This window comes from Osmia bicornis, chromosome 15, assembly GCF_907164935.1.
Source record: "Osmia bicornis bicornis chromosome 15, iOsmBic2.1, whole genome shotgun sequence".
Taxonomy (NCBI): Eukaryota; Metazoa; Arthropoda; class Insecta; order Hymenoptera; family Megachilidae; genus Osmia; species Osmia bicornis.
The window spans coordinates 2,251,920-2,265,360 of record NC_060230.1 but is presented as its reverse complement, the minus strand read 5'-3'; the positions used below and the strand labels follow the sequence as shown (position 1 = coordinate 2,265,360).

Here is a 13,441-nt window from a genome sequence, read left to right as displayed (position 1 = left end):
AAAGACCGCCGCGCGTCGCTTCGGCTATCTTCGCCGATAGTCGGCTAACTTCGGGCACGCTCGCACTTCCGTCCTCGTCGCGTCGCTTCTCACACGCTATCCGCCGTTGCTTTCTAACTATTTCCTACGATCAAGTTTCTCTTCTCTTCTTCCTCTCGTTTTCTTCGCCACGCACGCCGCGAGGAAATCATAGTGATTTAGTGGCGCGGCTAATGAGTCACCGTAATCGTCGCGATGTCAATATTTTGTGCGCGAGTGTGGGATATTCGAAGGATCAACGAGGAACGCGGCAAACAAACGGCAGCTTCGAACGGCGTCGAGGGATGTTGTTCCTCCCATTTTAATAAAGGCCGCAATATAGCCGCGAAGAAACATCTCGCGTTCTAGCTGAATCACTTTCAACCCGGACCGTTTTTATTAGACGAACGAACTCTGGACTGGAGTACGAAGGATATTCGACCAAGAGGTAAGGAATTCTTGAAATTTACTAGGTTATGTAAGGCGCACGGCTTGCCGGGTAATCTTATTCGATTCTACGCATTTGCGAAATTAATGCGCATTATGGAAAGATGGCGGTCATAATTCGTACGTTTTGCAATGCCGTGTGAATTGGTTAATGTCTATGATATTTTCGGATTGCCTCGCCTTAGAGGCTATAAAATACGTCGAAGAATCTATTTATGAGGAAATTATATGTCTTATTTATTCAATTTCTTGGTGAAATTTATGAAAGGATAATACAATTATTAATATAAAATTGATAAAAATTTCAGCAAAATTTCATTTATTATTATAGAAAATTTATTTGTGTACTGTGTAAATAGATAAATCCTGTTATTAACTTGCACACGGCTGCTCATGTTTGTCTTTATAAACACGAATTAGAGAACTATTAATTTCCATTAATATCCGTCAGCCTCTGTCCGCCATATTGCATTTCGGAATACATTACTACCCACACTTTTTAACAAACTAAATCGATGATAGAATTTCTATCTTTGTATAATTAGCACAAAAGATATGAGGATAAATTTTTTTAAGCAATTTAAAAGTATAAACACACAAGTCTGATGTCAAACTATTCAATTTAGGTTCATAAATATTTGTTAAAATTATTTTTTTACTTTATAAACAGTCTTTTTACATATTTAAGCACTTTTCTTACGTGAGCAAAACTAGAGGAATTTTTCCTTGTTCAATTATCAATATTTAATTATCTATCCAGTACCGGAATAACAGGGGCTATAGGCTGGGGCACCGTCATGCAAAGGGCCCCTTCAAAAAATTTTTTACTATTACCCATTTTCTTTAAGATTAATTGTTATTTAATTTTATTCAGAGTAAATTTAAATTTCTGAATCAAGTTTATAGACCAAGGGGGCCCTTGAAGATGCGATAGCCCTGAGTCCCAAAAATCTGAATCCTTCTCTATTTCTATCTACAGAGGCATATTTTGAACATAGTATTGAAAGTATTAAGAATAACGTCATGCAATCATAGTAGTCATTGTGTTTTTACTAAATCCGTTTCCCATGACTCATACAATGCCTCACAATTACGTTGTCTAACAGTTCTCTTTTTAATATTCTCATTCATCTTATACAATTCGTTCATAAAAAGACTGTCTATTATTCACGTGTACCATAAATTCATAAGTGGCACTTACCTGTATTAGTGATTGCATGCATTCTTGGAATCTCTACCGTTCCACACAGGCATACCTAGTAATTACCTTCCGCGAATTGTAGTTACACTTTAATAGGAACGTAGAGTTCGGTAGATAGGTGAATAAAAATTCATTTCCTTTAGATTTTCGGAAAGGATAATTTTCTCCGGTTATTTATCCATGGAGGTTGAGTAAGAAATGGTTAAATAAATCTCTGTGCATGCGGTCGCATTAAAATGCAAACCGTAAAATTACAACTGGTATCAAATGTTAATCATTTTCGTAAATACACGTTTAGCGGGACTTTCGGATCGAATTCAAAATGAACCGATGCAAACGAACGTGCACGGACATTTAATCTTTGTAATTCCGTGATAAGCGTTATCGCTTGAAATCCGCCCGGAAGGAAGTGTGTTCGATACACAAAATATATTTTCACCCCTCTCCGTGGTCCGCGCGATTCGAAATGTCCCGTTACAGAATTAAGCATGCCATCGAATCGTAACCGGGTTAATGAGCATCGCGAAACATATGCTTCGATAGTCGGAGGGACGCTTATTTGCGTCATAAACATGTTCATGAAAACTGATAGTTCGTACATAGGTAGTGCACGCGCGAGATAACACCCCTCGAAACTTCATGACTACGAGAACTCTCCGCGATCGCGATAAATTCTGGCTTTCGTGTTTCCGTCGCTATCGGGAATCGCCTGTAAATCACTTCCTAATCCTCATCGAGTAGGTATCTCCGAAGGTACCTTTCCTAAATCCCCTTTCAACGTTCCCCAACATTTCCAGCTTACCTGTTAGCTATACGTATCGTTGTTTTTCTACCTTTCGCGATATAACGTCAAACGTGACAGGATTTCTCGTTTCCTGGTATGAAACTGTTTAGTTACAGTTTAAGATGTATAGTCGTCTTATGAACTTACGTACTAATTGGTATACATGATGGATGTATGTAGAGTACCGTGCATAAATAGGCTTTTCTAGGGAAAATGGGAAGAGGCTTTTCATCATTAATGTGCAAATATTCACGAAGGAAAATTCGGGCAATTTGTATGAATTAAATAACTTTCACGACTAATCCTTTGGAGTGTACAGATTTAACGTACTTTTTAAAAAATCCCTATACCTGTCGAGATGAAATTGTTATCAGAGACTAGGATTGACGTGCGTGCGTGGATTGATCCATGCGTCGGTCTCCGGTTTGGTTCATGTGTCAGTTTCGACAATAATTTATCCGTGTCAAGATATCTACACCATGGGTTTCTGCGCGAACGTTTTTAATTTGCTAACTGCGACGTCTGGCTTTCGTTTCAATTTTCGGTCGAACATAATTTTACAGGATTGATTAGAAATTCAAATGGGACATAACTGTTAGAATCCCTACGCTTAGAAATCCACTATTTGATAGCTAGTAGCCTAATATGTCGATGAATATGCAGCATACCCATGTCATTAGTTCGAAACGTAGAAATGCGTGTGTATCGGTAATGTACCGATTGTGTCTTCGACTCCGAGCCCACATCGATGAAGGGCTCATTAATCTTGCAAAGGAGAGGCAATTCCGTTATGCTACTGATTGACAATGATTATTCATTACGGAAAGTCCATTGGCTTTGACACGAAGTTTTAATCCATAGCTCAAACTCCGTGTAATATATGCATCCATCAATCATCGGGGTATTATACACAACGTAGGAGATGTAACATTCGAAAACCTTAATACTGTTATTAGAGAACAAAAATCTCAGATTAAATCGTTATGTACTTGGTTACTCGCTCCAAAATCACAGCTAATATTAATATTTTAGTAGTCTCTCGTTATATTGCTGCGGTGAGGGCAAACATTTTTTAAGCTTCCAAACTAATCATTTACAGTAAATACATACCTTCTTGAACGAAAACTTTGGATTTATAGATTATATTTACATTTATAGGATGTTTCAACGCACCAAAATACGTAGATTAATGTCGCTCTTACGAAACATGTTCTTTCCATTTTCTATTCATCTATTCGTGACGTTAATATCCTATAAATATGAATTATGTAGGCGATACTAAAAAATGATGGATAATAACCTTGTTTAAATTGTCGTAAATATAGTTAAATATAATTATTTCTTCATTATGGCATTCGGTAATATTGACTAACATTTCTAACAGTATTATATACAATGAGTCATTAACGCTGATTAGCTTAATTATCTTCATTGTTTGCTGATCTTCGGATGGCGGACCATGGGGAGAGCCCCAATTTTAACACTAGATTTATGGAACCCGTCAAAATGACGGACCATGGGATGTTTATTATTTTCATTTTCTAAATTTTACTCAATTAAATAATACCGAGTGTGTATACAAAAGTTCTTTCTTTCCACCTCTATGCAAACTTCTATCGAAATCCCTCCAACGCGTGAATGTTGAACGAGAATAATCCATATAATGTTCGATTCAGGGAAAAATCCATTAATACATAATTGAAAGTAGGAGAAGCGATTCAGATTATCCGAGATAACACCTCTTGAACGGAAATTCGAAAGGCTCGAGTGCGCTGGTAATCGGTGACTACCATTCAGAACTTGCTGCTGAACTGGTTAGAGTGTGTCTGGTACTAATCCAGACCGCGTGCCGGATCAACGATATTTTACATCGGGCACAGAACCCGCTTTCATGGTATTCCCTGAGGATTGAAACCTAACACCGCGTCATACATCATGGTACACCGTCGAACACCCAGGCTGTTAACCCGAAGCACAAGTTGAATACGATGTTATAGCTTTCCCGGTCTGTTCTCCGACTTGTCGAATAAACTATGAAGCCTGTCAGTCACATCGTTTTCTCGTTCACGATCGTTTTCCCGTTCCTCTTTTTATGTTTCCCGGGTGTTTACAACGCTTGTAACGCGATATACCTACAGTGGTGTTTTCTTTCGTACTGTTTTGTCCATCGTTTCGTGTTTTATAAATGGTTACTGTTTCCTTGGAGGGTAGCCGATAGAAGCGATATAAAATATGAAACGATGATAAAATTGATAAAGTGTCATAGTAATTTGACAGAATGGCGTAGAGAAAGAAAGTTGGACGACATTTGAAAATAGTGTTATTGCTGTTACAATAGACTCTCGTTATATTGCCGCGGACAGGGCTGAAGGAGGGAATTTGTCAAACTTTCAAGTTTCCTGTAAGGAGAGAGAGAAGGGGGTAGTATGTACTATTATATTAATAGTATAAAGTTAATAAAGCTTAAATTTGAAAATTAACTAATTTCAGTTTCCACCTTCATTGTAACAACGAACGTGTTAATTTATGATCCATTTTCTGCGCCCAAAAATTTCTCCAAAAGTATTTCAAAGTAACGAGTAATACTTTCTCTTGATATCGACACGAACTGAATCGCAATAATACTTTCTTTTCGGCAAATAAAAGAACCCTCATTGGTTTCTATCGAAAGAGGCCCTCCCACGTCTGGTCGATCATAAGCGTATTATTAATCACTTAACCGAAGCTGGCAGCTAGGTTATTGTCATTATTATCGCCAAAATCGATCAAACAAATGAAAACCCCGTTGGTTCGTAAGTTTGTTCCAGTTGAATGGGAGGGGTACGGCTTGCTAAGCGAAGGGCGAGAAACACTAGATGGCCCGTAACAGTTAACGGTGGCTCTGGATGGTCAGGGTGTAACGTAAAAGGGGGTGAAAGGGAACCGTGTGGAAATTTATGTCGGTGTTTACGCGCTGTGAATGGCGCTGTTGGTGAAGCTCAGAAGGAGAATAGTTATTGCGATTACTGTGCTGAAGAGCAAGCAAAAGAGCTTTCGTCCACAAAGCAAAAGATTTTGTCCTTCTCCTTGCCTCTACTCAGTGTCATCCTAACTCTTCGTTTTTCCTTCTTTCTATTACACCTTTTTTATCCATTTCTTTTAAAAACGAGAACTTTTCTTTACTCTTCCAAGAATATTTCCTCTTATTTGCGATTCGAAGAAGCTTCTAATGAAATTTTGCCAACTTTTATTTCTCTGGTTAAAGTTTTTTAATTTAACATTCGATGCTCCACTTTATCTTTATATTATTATTTCACGATACGTATGATTATATAACTAACTTATAAATTAATTCAGTTCCTAACTCTGCCACTATGTGGAACACTTTTGTTCAAACTTTTCCATTTTACAATACGACCAGTATCTCAAACGAGCAGCCCTACTTTCAACAAATAATAGAGGAAAAATATGATGGGCCATTTCAGAGGAGGTCGTTAGCAAAATATCGTGTGACGATAACGATCGTGCGAAATATTTGATGAAGGATGCCAAGGGTTTTGTTCGTTTTTGAACGGTCGTGAAACACGCCGTATAAGAGATCTGACGATGAAATAAGAAAGCCGCGAGCCGGCGCGATCGCCGCTTGAAAAACGTGTTCGAGCAACGATAATGGACGACAGGGCGTGCTACGAATATCACGGCCTTTCGCGCGAAAGTAGTCGCATCTGCATTGCACCTGCACCACGGCATGGGAACCCATGGACAGGCCACGTATTATGCAGATGACTCGCGGTCCGAGAAACGAAAGTGACGCGACCCATTCTTCTTTTTACACCTCTCTCTCTCTGCTCGTCGACGTTTATGCTAGCGAGGCAAAAAGAAGCGGACACCCTGCCGCACGAAACGTGCCTCCATTGTGTACAGTAACAAGTATCGATGCAACTCCGACGGCTGAAAGTGTATCATTTTTATCGAGCGGAAGCATTTTCCTGCGAAGTTACCCCGGGAATTCGTATAACCGTGCCCGCGTATGCTTCGATAAATTCGAACCTAACGACACGATCAAACCTTCTTCCTCCGGCTTGATTTATGATCAAATCTTTGCATGAAAAGATAGAAAAATTATTTGAGGTACTGCAACATTCGGGTAACTTAGGATTAGAATAGGAAAATTTATGTAGTTACTCCTATAGTGGCCACTAGGGAGATCCGGGTACCCGATACATATTAGTCAGGCCGCACAGCACAATTGTAAATGATCAATTAATTAGAGTTTGGAAGCTTAAAAAATGTTTACCCTCACCGCGGCAATATAACGAGAGACTACTGTAATATTAATATTAGCTGTGATTTTGGAGAGAGGGCACGACTTCTAGGGTAATGAGGTTAATTGAAATGAAGTTAATTCTGCTTCAATCTCGGAAATACAAAATTGCAACCGAGAAGATTGCACGGTGTAACAGTTTCTCTTGTATAAAGTCGTATTATTGCTGGAATGATCTTTATGCGGTGGTTGCTTTTACAACACACATCGCTCAGGCTTTCGTATTGAAATGAGCACGTAAGTCGACAGCATCTTATCGGCGACGTATACACACACATCCATAATGAAAGAACGGATCACGAGTGCGCCCGAACGTACGCTGCATCTGCAGCAAGAATAGGAGTTGGCAATATGTAAAGCATACAACACTCGTTGGATCAACATAATAAAGAGGAGAAGAGAGCCGGGTAAAAAGCAAGAGTGGAAAAGAAGAGTGGAAGCAAGAGAAGGAAGGTTTTGTTGTAGATTCCACGGATACAAAGTTCACCGGTTGCTTCCGAGCCCCTCTTCTCTCGAGGCTTCTCCCTTAACGAGGAACGACTTGTCCTCGTTACCACGCTCAGAAAACACAGATCAAGGGAAAGGAAAGGGAGAATGATGTTTCTTTCGAGCCGAAAGATTCACAGAGCCCTAGGGAGAATTAGCCTGGTATAATGCAATGTTCCACAAACATCACCGATACGCTTCGTATCACATTCAATCCCGTAACCGGGAATCAGTGGTTTTAACGAATTGCGTGCGATTTCAAAACGTTCAAATACCGTTGACGTTTCAATGCAAATGCATTACGATAAATGAGGAAATTTTAATTAATAACCGTGTGACAGAGATCTTTGCTAATGAACGGGGCAAAGGTCCGTGAAATGTATTAAGGTAATTCCACGAGAGATGGACATTTTTAGAATCATTTCAAATTAATAATTAATGATTTATGTGATCGATGATTTTTTATAGATTTTTTCTGGGGCCTAGAAAAATCGAACCTTTGCTTAATAAACTTGGTTCAACAATTGAAATTGATTTTGAATAAAATTAAAATAAACAAAATAAAAACTATTCTCTAATTTAGAAACAATATATCATAAATGGGCGACTGGTGATTGAACGATTCTATTCGTGGGAAGAAAAAGATAAATTTGCGCGATACGTATTCAATGGTGGCGCGGGTGATCGTGGAATCACGTAGAACTACGTGCTCGGACATCAAAATGTTAACATTTGATGAATATGCCAATAGCGTTTAACCGAACATTGTGCACGTATCAAAATATTATATTACAGCCACTCCAGCAATGCAATAACACCTCATAATTTGGAAAAGAAAATTAAACTGTAAATTATATCGCGTCGCACGATTTCTACAGGGTGGTTTAAAAAAGAAGGTCAAACCCTTTGAAAGTTTACAATATTCATCTAAAAGGAGTAAAAAATTTCTTATCTTCGCCAGAATGTAATTCACGCAACTGGCCAGGTGGAAAACAGAAAGGTGTGCATCGACATTTTTATGAGCAGAATACTAAATGAACGATTCGCCGAAATTTCGGGTTTTACTGAATTCTTTCACGGACCTGTTTGATTCAATAGGGTAACGTTTGCAAAAACTTCGAAGAAATATAATATTTTTAGTGTAATCATAAATTCAATAATACTGCAGTACCCCTTTTCGCAGACTTATGACATTTTTCTTCTTCATATGTGAAATCAAAATCTCTTGACCCAATAAGCAAAAAAGAATCACGGAGGTAGGGATGTCAGGGTAGCGATGATACCGTAGTGGATAAAGTAGACTGCAAACGCAAGGGTTCTGGGTTCGATTTCCGGTAGCGCAGTCCATATTTCTCACAAATTCCACATGTACAGGGTGGACCAGTAAATGTGACCATTTTGAATATTTTTCAAGCTTTAACAGTTTGAGAAAAAGTTATGAAATAAATGTTTAATTTTTTTCTTCCAATGAAGTTGCTTTGGATTTTCATAATACGTCTAAGGGCGAGGGAGAGTCCGGGAAAGGGGAGGATCTGCAGCGAAGGCCAAAAACCCGGAAATCCGGAACTCGGAACCCCCAGGAAGCCTGTAGGGGAACTCAGGAATCTGAGAAAGTATACAAAGGGGTGGGAGCATTACTATTTTTCCTGGAGAATCCTGATTTGATCGCGAGTGTACTTTGCATACATATTTATGGGCATAAACCTAGCCGTACAAAAGCCATTTACGCTTATGTTACATCTTGTATACACAGGAATGTATGATCGAGCGACGACTTGCCAGAATGTTGCCGCGGATGTGTATACCAGCACGTTAGAAAGAAAGGTAACGGTGAAAAAAAGTAGAAAAGAAAGTGATCATTCTTCCTACTACTCTTAATGGCTTCTGGCGTCACCTAGCTGAAGCTCTGTCCGGCGCGGCAAAGAACACGGGTCAGCCAAGTCTGCTGTACGTGTTTGATGGCGTAAGAATAAGAAACTCATTGTCCCGTCGCGTATCAACTTTTTCATTTCCGCCGTTTCACACGGCACAATACCGTACACAAGGAGCCAGGCGAAGATTTTTCTCCATGCCGTAACATTTATCAACGTCCTAATAATATTTTCAAATTCACTCTGCCCTTAATACGACTGCTGGCCCCGCCATTGTTATCACGGCCGCGTGACAAATGCCAGGACGATTTCAAACGGACGAATAAACATTGCGACGACGACGACGACGTACGCGAAATTCGTTGGGAACAGGGAATCGCGAGGAATAAAGAATGCTGGTGCCGCGATACGGTGGTGCAGCAATCAGCCTGGCATTAAATCCATCCCCGTTCTTTTAACGTTTCGCACAGAAGCCAACCCCGTCGGGTTAGGCTGGTCCAGGATCTGGAAAGGGTGGAGGGTGGACGCGACACGTTTCAACGTTCGCACGTTGCACGTTTTATGCGGGCACGGTATGCAGGACCGAATCACCGACGAATTTGCAAGCCCGTTCGGCTGCCTCGAAACCGACAGTGTTTAACGTCGAGCCCGGTCGATGATAATTTATTATTACTGCCGGTGCAGCTATTGCGCGTAATCTGCGTCACGTTTTACAATTTGCCGGCTTCCGTGCCTCCGCAACCCCTTTCGCGCCCCTTCCTCATCCACACCCCTGTGCTACCAGCTCTCGCGATATCCTTTTCTCCCTCATCCAGTGGGATCTCTGTTGTTTAGGTCACGTTCACATTGGTATAGTAAACTGTACCCATCGCTAACAAGGAACAATTGCCAATTAAAGAATTCCGATTTTTATCGAATTTATTGAGATTGTAGAGGTCAATCATTCTGAGGGGATGTTCGTGAAATTCGTGAATTTCTTCTGGTAATTTTTAGTTCATGACGGACCATGAAGAGAAGCCCAATTTTAATGCCATGTAAATATTTTAACTGTACTAATGTGAATGGGGCTTTACACTGGTACACCTAACCTTACCACGAGCCAACATGGCGGCGGCATAAATGCGCGAACCCTTTAATTACGCTTTTATCTGATGCATGGCGTAATGATGTTGCAAAAGCTTCGAATTGTGATGTATAGCGGGACGATATTACACGCAGAAGGAGCGCGACGCGATGCTTCGGGATTAAACAAGAAAAGGCTCGATGGCGATAATGCGCGAGTTACAAGGGATGATTTAGATCCCAGCCGAAGATTATCGTCATTGAGGGGGGTGGGCTGGAATGAATACGTTTTGAATAGATTTACCGGGAACTCTCAGATGAGAGCGAAGAGAGATTACGATACTGGGATTTCGACAAGATCTTGTTGATACTTCGTACGAATGAGTTAAATCTCTTTTCGAATCTTCCTATTACGTTGAAATCATACGTGAACTAATTTGTCAAAATTATTGACTCTATAAAATAAAAAGTAGAAAAATTGATAAAATATAAGAAATTTAAAAAAATTTTAAAAGTAGAGTGAAATCAAAATGAATCTTTTTTAATATGGGTGTTGACCTCCTTTAGAAAATATTTAAACGGATATCCAATATTGCGGATAATCGACATTCTCTTATATTAAAACAAACTTTTCTCATTAAACTTACTTACACTCCGATTGGAATGTTTGGCATCTGATAAAAAATTGCCATGTTTGATGCTGTCCATTTTCAGCTATAATTTATAAACGTAAAAAAGTTTAGACAGAAAGCACCCTCATTTAACACCGGTAGTCCTCCATAAACCCATAAAGTTTCGCGGTGTTCAATTCCTTTAAAATACTTAACAAGAGCAAAATTATAATAATTGTCACGCTTTGTCGCGTTGTCCCTGCGTGGTTTAATAACTGCCCTAGAGTTGCACCGAGTTGGCCAACTCGGACACAGAGGAATGCAACGCGTAAATAAGGCTGAATCGATAGCGGCCAGTTGTTCGCGAGTGTACATTGATTTCGAAGAAAATTAGTTTAATCGATATTTACGATACACGGTATTACCGTGGCTTGTTTGAACGGTCAACGAATTCACCGGTCAACACGCAACCGCGAAAGTTTGACCTCCAGTTTTACCAGTTATGACAATGACTGTAACGTAATAGATGCAACGCTGAATGACCGAGGCGAGCCGCACACGGCCAGGCTATTTGGCCGCATACTCGCCGACGCGTGTAAATAACCAACGCGCCCGCCGATATGTCAAAGCGCCGTGCCAGTTATAAATTCGAAATCGCCGGCACGACAAAACGGTCCGCTCGCCATTTGTAGATTGAACCGGTGATATTAACGAAAAATTCATTAAACATGCGGGATTTATAGATTATACACCTACCGGCATTAATAGCCACCGGCGCGTACAACCCTTGCATTTCACCTATTCAAAAAATTTCACCGAGATAAAAGCTTCCTCGAACTACCGATTTACCGATTGTTTAATCTTTATTACCGGACCACGCTTGACCATAAATATTATTATTTAACGGCCGGACAGCGCCATTATTGATCACTTGAATTGATATATCGACCACTATAAAACATCTTACTCATTGCTCGTTTTGGCAAAGTGAATATTGATGTTGGGAAGTTCAGGCAACCACAATGGTGCAACTTGGTTCAGGGGGTTAATTTCAATTTTTAACTAATTGTAAGTTTATAAAATGAGGGGGACCCCAAGAATTTCAATTCATCCCTTACTCGACTTCTTGATTTTCTAGATATTTTCATGAAATACGAAACGATCGAGTGGAATAATAGAGGGTAAAAACCGAGATTACATTAATTTCTGTAGTATTGTGTCTTCCGTTTAATTACGTTCACCTTTCCAATTTCCTCTGAATTATTTGAACGCTAAGAGGGATCGTTTACTCTTCAGCCTGCACGCCGGGGCCGCGTCTAAGCTTTAATAGGACAAGATCGCTAATGTACAAGATCGACCGGGCGTCTGCTAACAGCCAACGTGTAAGTCGTCTCTCGGTGATTTCAGCTCCTGAGTCACGTTCCTTAATTGTTTTATCGCAATCAGTTACAGTTCGTTGGCTGGTAATTACACGAGCCGCTCTTACCGAAACTCGCAACCCTTTTTACTAAGAAAACCATTTCTTCTTGATCGTTCTAAGAAAGGATGACATTCGTTTCCTAGAGGCGCGTACGGTTGCGCCGTGATGAGTAAACATCAATTATCTCCGAGGAATTGAAGGAAAAAAAAAAGAAAAAGGGTGGTAGTTGGACGATTTGGCCGTTTCAGAAGAAAGAAAAGTCGAGCCTGGCTGACCTTTGGCCAGATACTTGAAGAAAAATAGGGACACCGATCCCCGCTGACTGCTAGCTTCCTCCACGGATATCAGGAAAAGATATTACGATCTTCCGATTGGGTCCGATTGACCCTCTCACGAGACACTCTATTTCGTTCGGGATTAAGGGGTAGGAATGATTTAAGGTTAATTTCCAAGGGATTACTCGTCGCCTCGCCCTTCAAACACCTTCTTTCTTTGAACGCTAGTCTAGATATTGTGCGCGATTTAGATGAAAAGTCGAGAGACGGATTTTGTTGTAATATGAAATTTTTAATAAACAGACATTTCTCCGATGAGAAATTTAATACCGTTTGAAACGGAGAACCGTGGATGAATAAAGAAACGGTACACGCGAAGAATTTCATTTCAGCAATATTCTGTCATATAAGTGTGCTTGCTAATTAGAGGTATAACACCTGGGCATTCGGTGACTTGTCTTGACGGAAGTGAACGGTCTATATTATGTAACTAAAAGTAAACGTCTTTCTTGGTTCGTTAACGTTCCTTACGTTGCAGACATCAGGCAACTATTTTTCATTCATTAAGGTTGAAGATAATTTCTCTTTTCGTACCGTTGGTAACAATTTCTGCTTGCTTGAAAATCGTTACGATTTAATGAAAAATATTTTCATTTTTACATACATTTTTGTAACATGCGTTGCTAGGTTTTTTTGCAGTAGGAAAAGTTGATTAACTTTGTTAAAATTTAAAATTAAAAAATTAAAATTAAAAACATAGTACACGTGAAAATGTAATTTTCATTGTGGACTAAATAGACCGAATAGAAGACAGACAGGATTAACAGATACGAATGAACTGTAACCCGAGAGATATAACATTAAAGATCCTAAGCTCCGAAATGGGACAAGTTTATTCGAAATTTACGTGGTGGAAAGCTAACTGATCAACCGGTCAAAGTAAAAGGAATCTGGTAGATGGGA

The 13,441-nt window shown here is 39.8% G+C and overlaps 1 protein-coding gene across 5 annotated transcripts in view; it reads left to right on the top strand.

The window, feature by feature from the left end:
• Nucleotides 1-118: 118 nt before the first annotated feature.
• Nucleotides 119-13,441, top strand: part of LOC114882855 — a 129,831-nt gene continuing 116,508 nt past the window's right edge. For all 5 annotated transcript variants that reach the window (XR_003790486.2, XR_003790485.2, XR_006830159.1 and 2 more), the window contains exon 1: nt 119-466. The gene's annotated coding sequence lies outside the window, so the exon portion shown is untranslated. The remainder of the gene's footprint in view (nt 467-13,441) is intronic.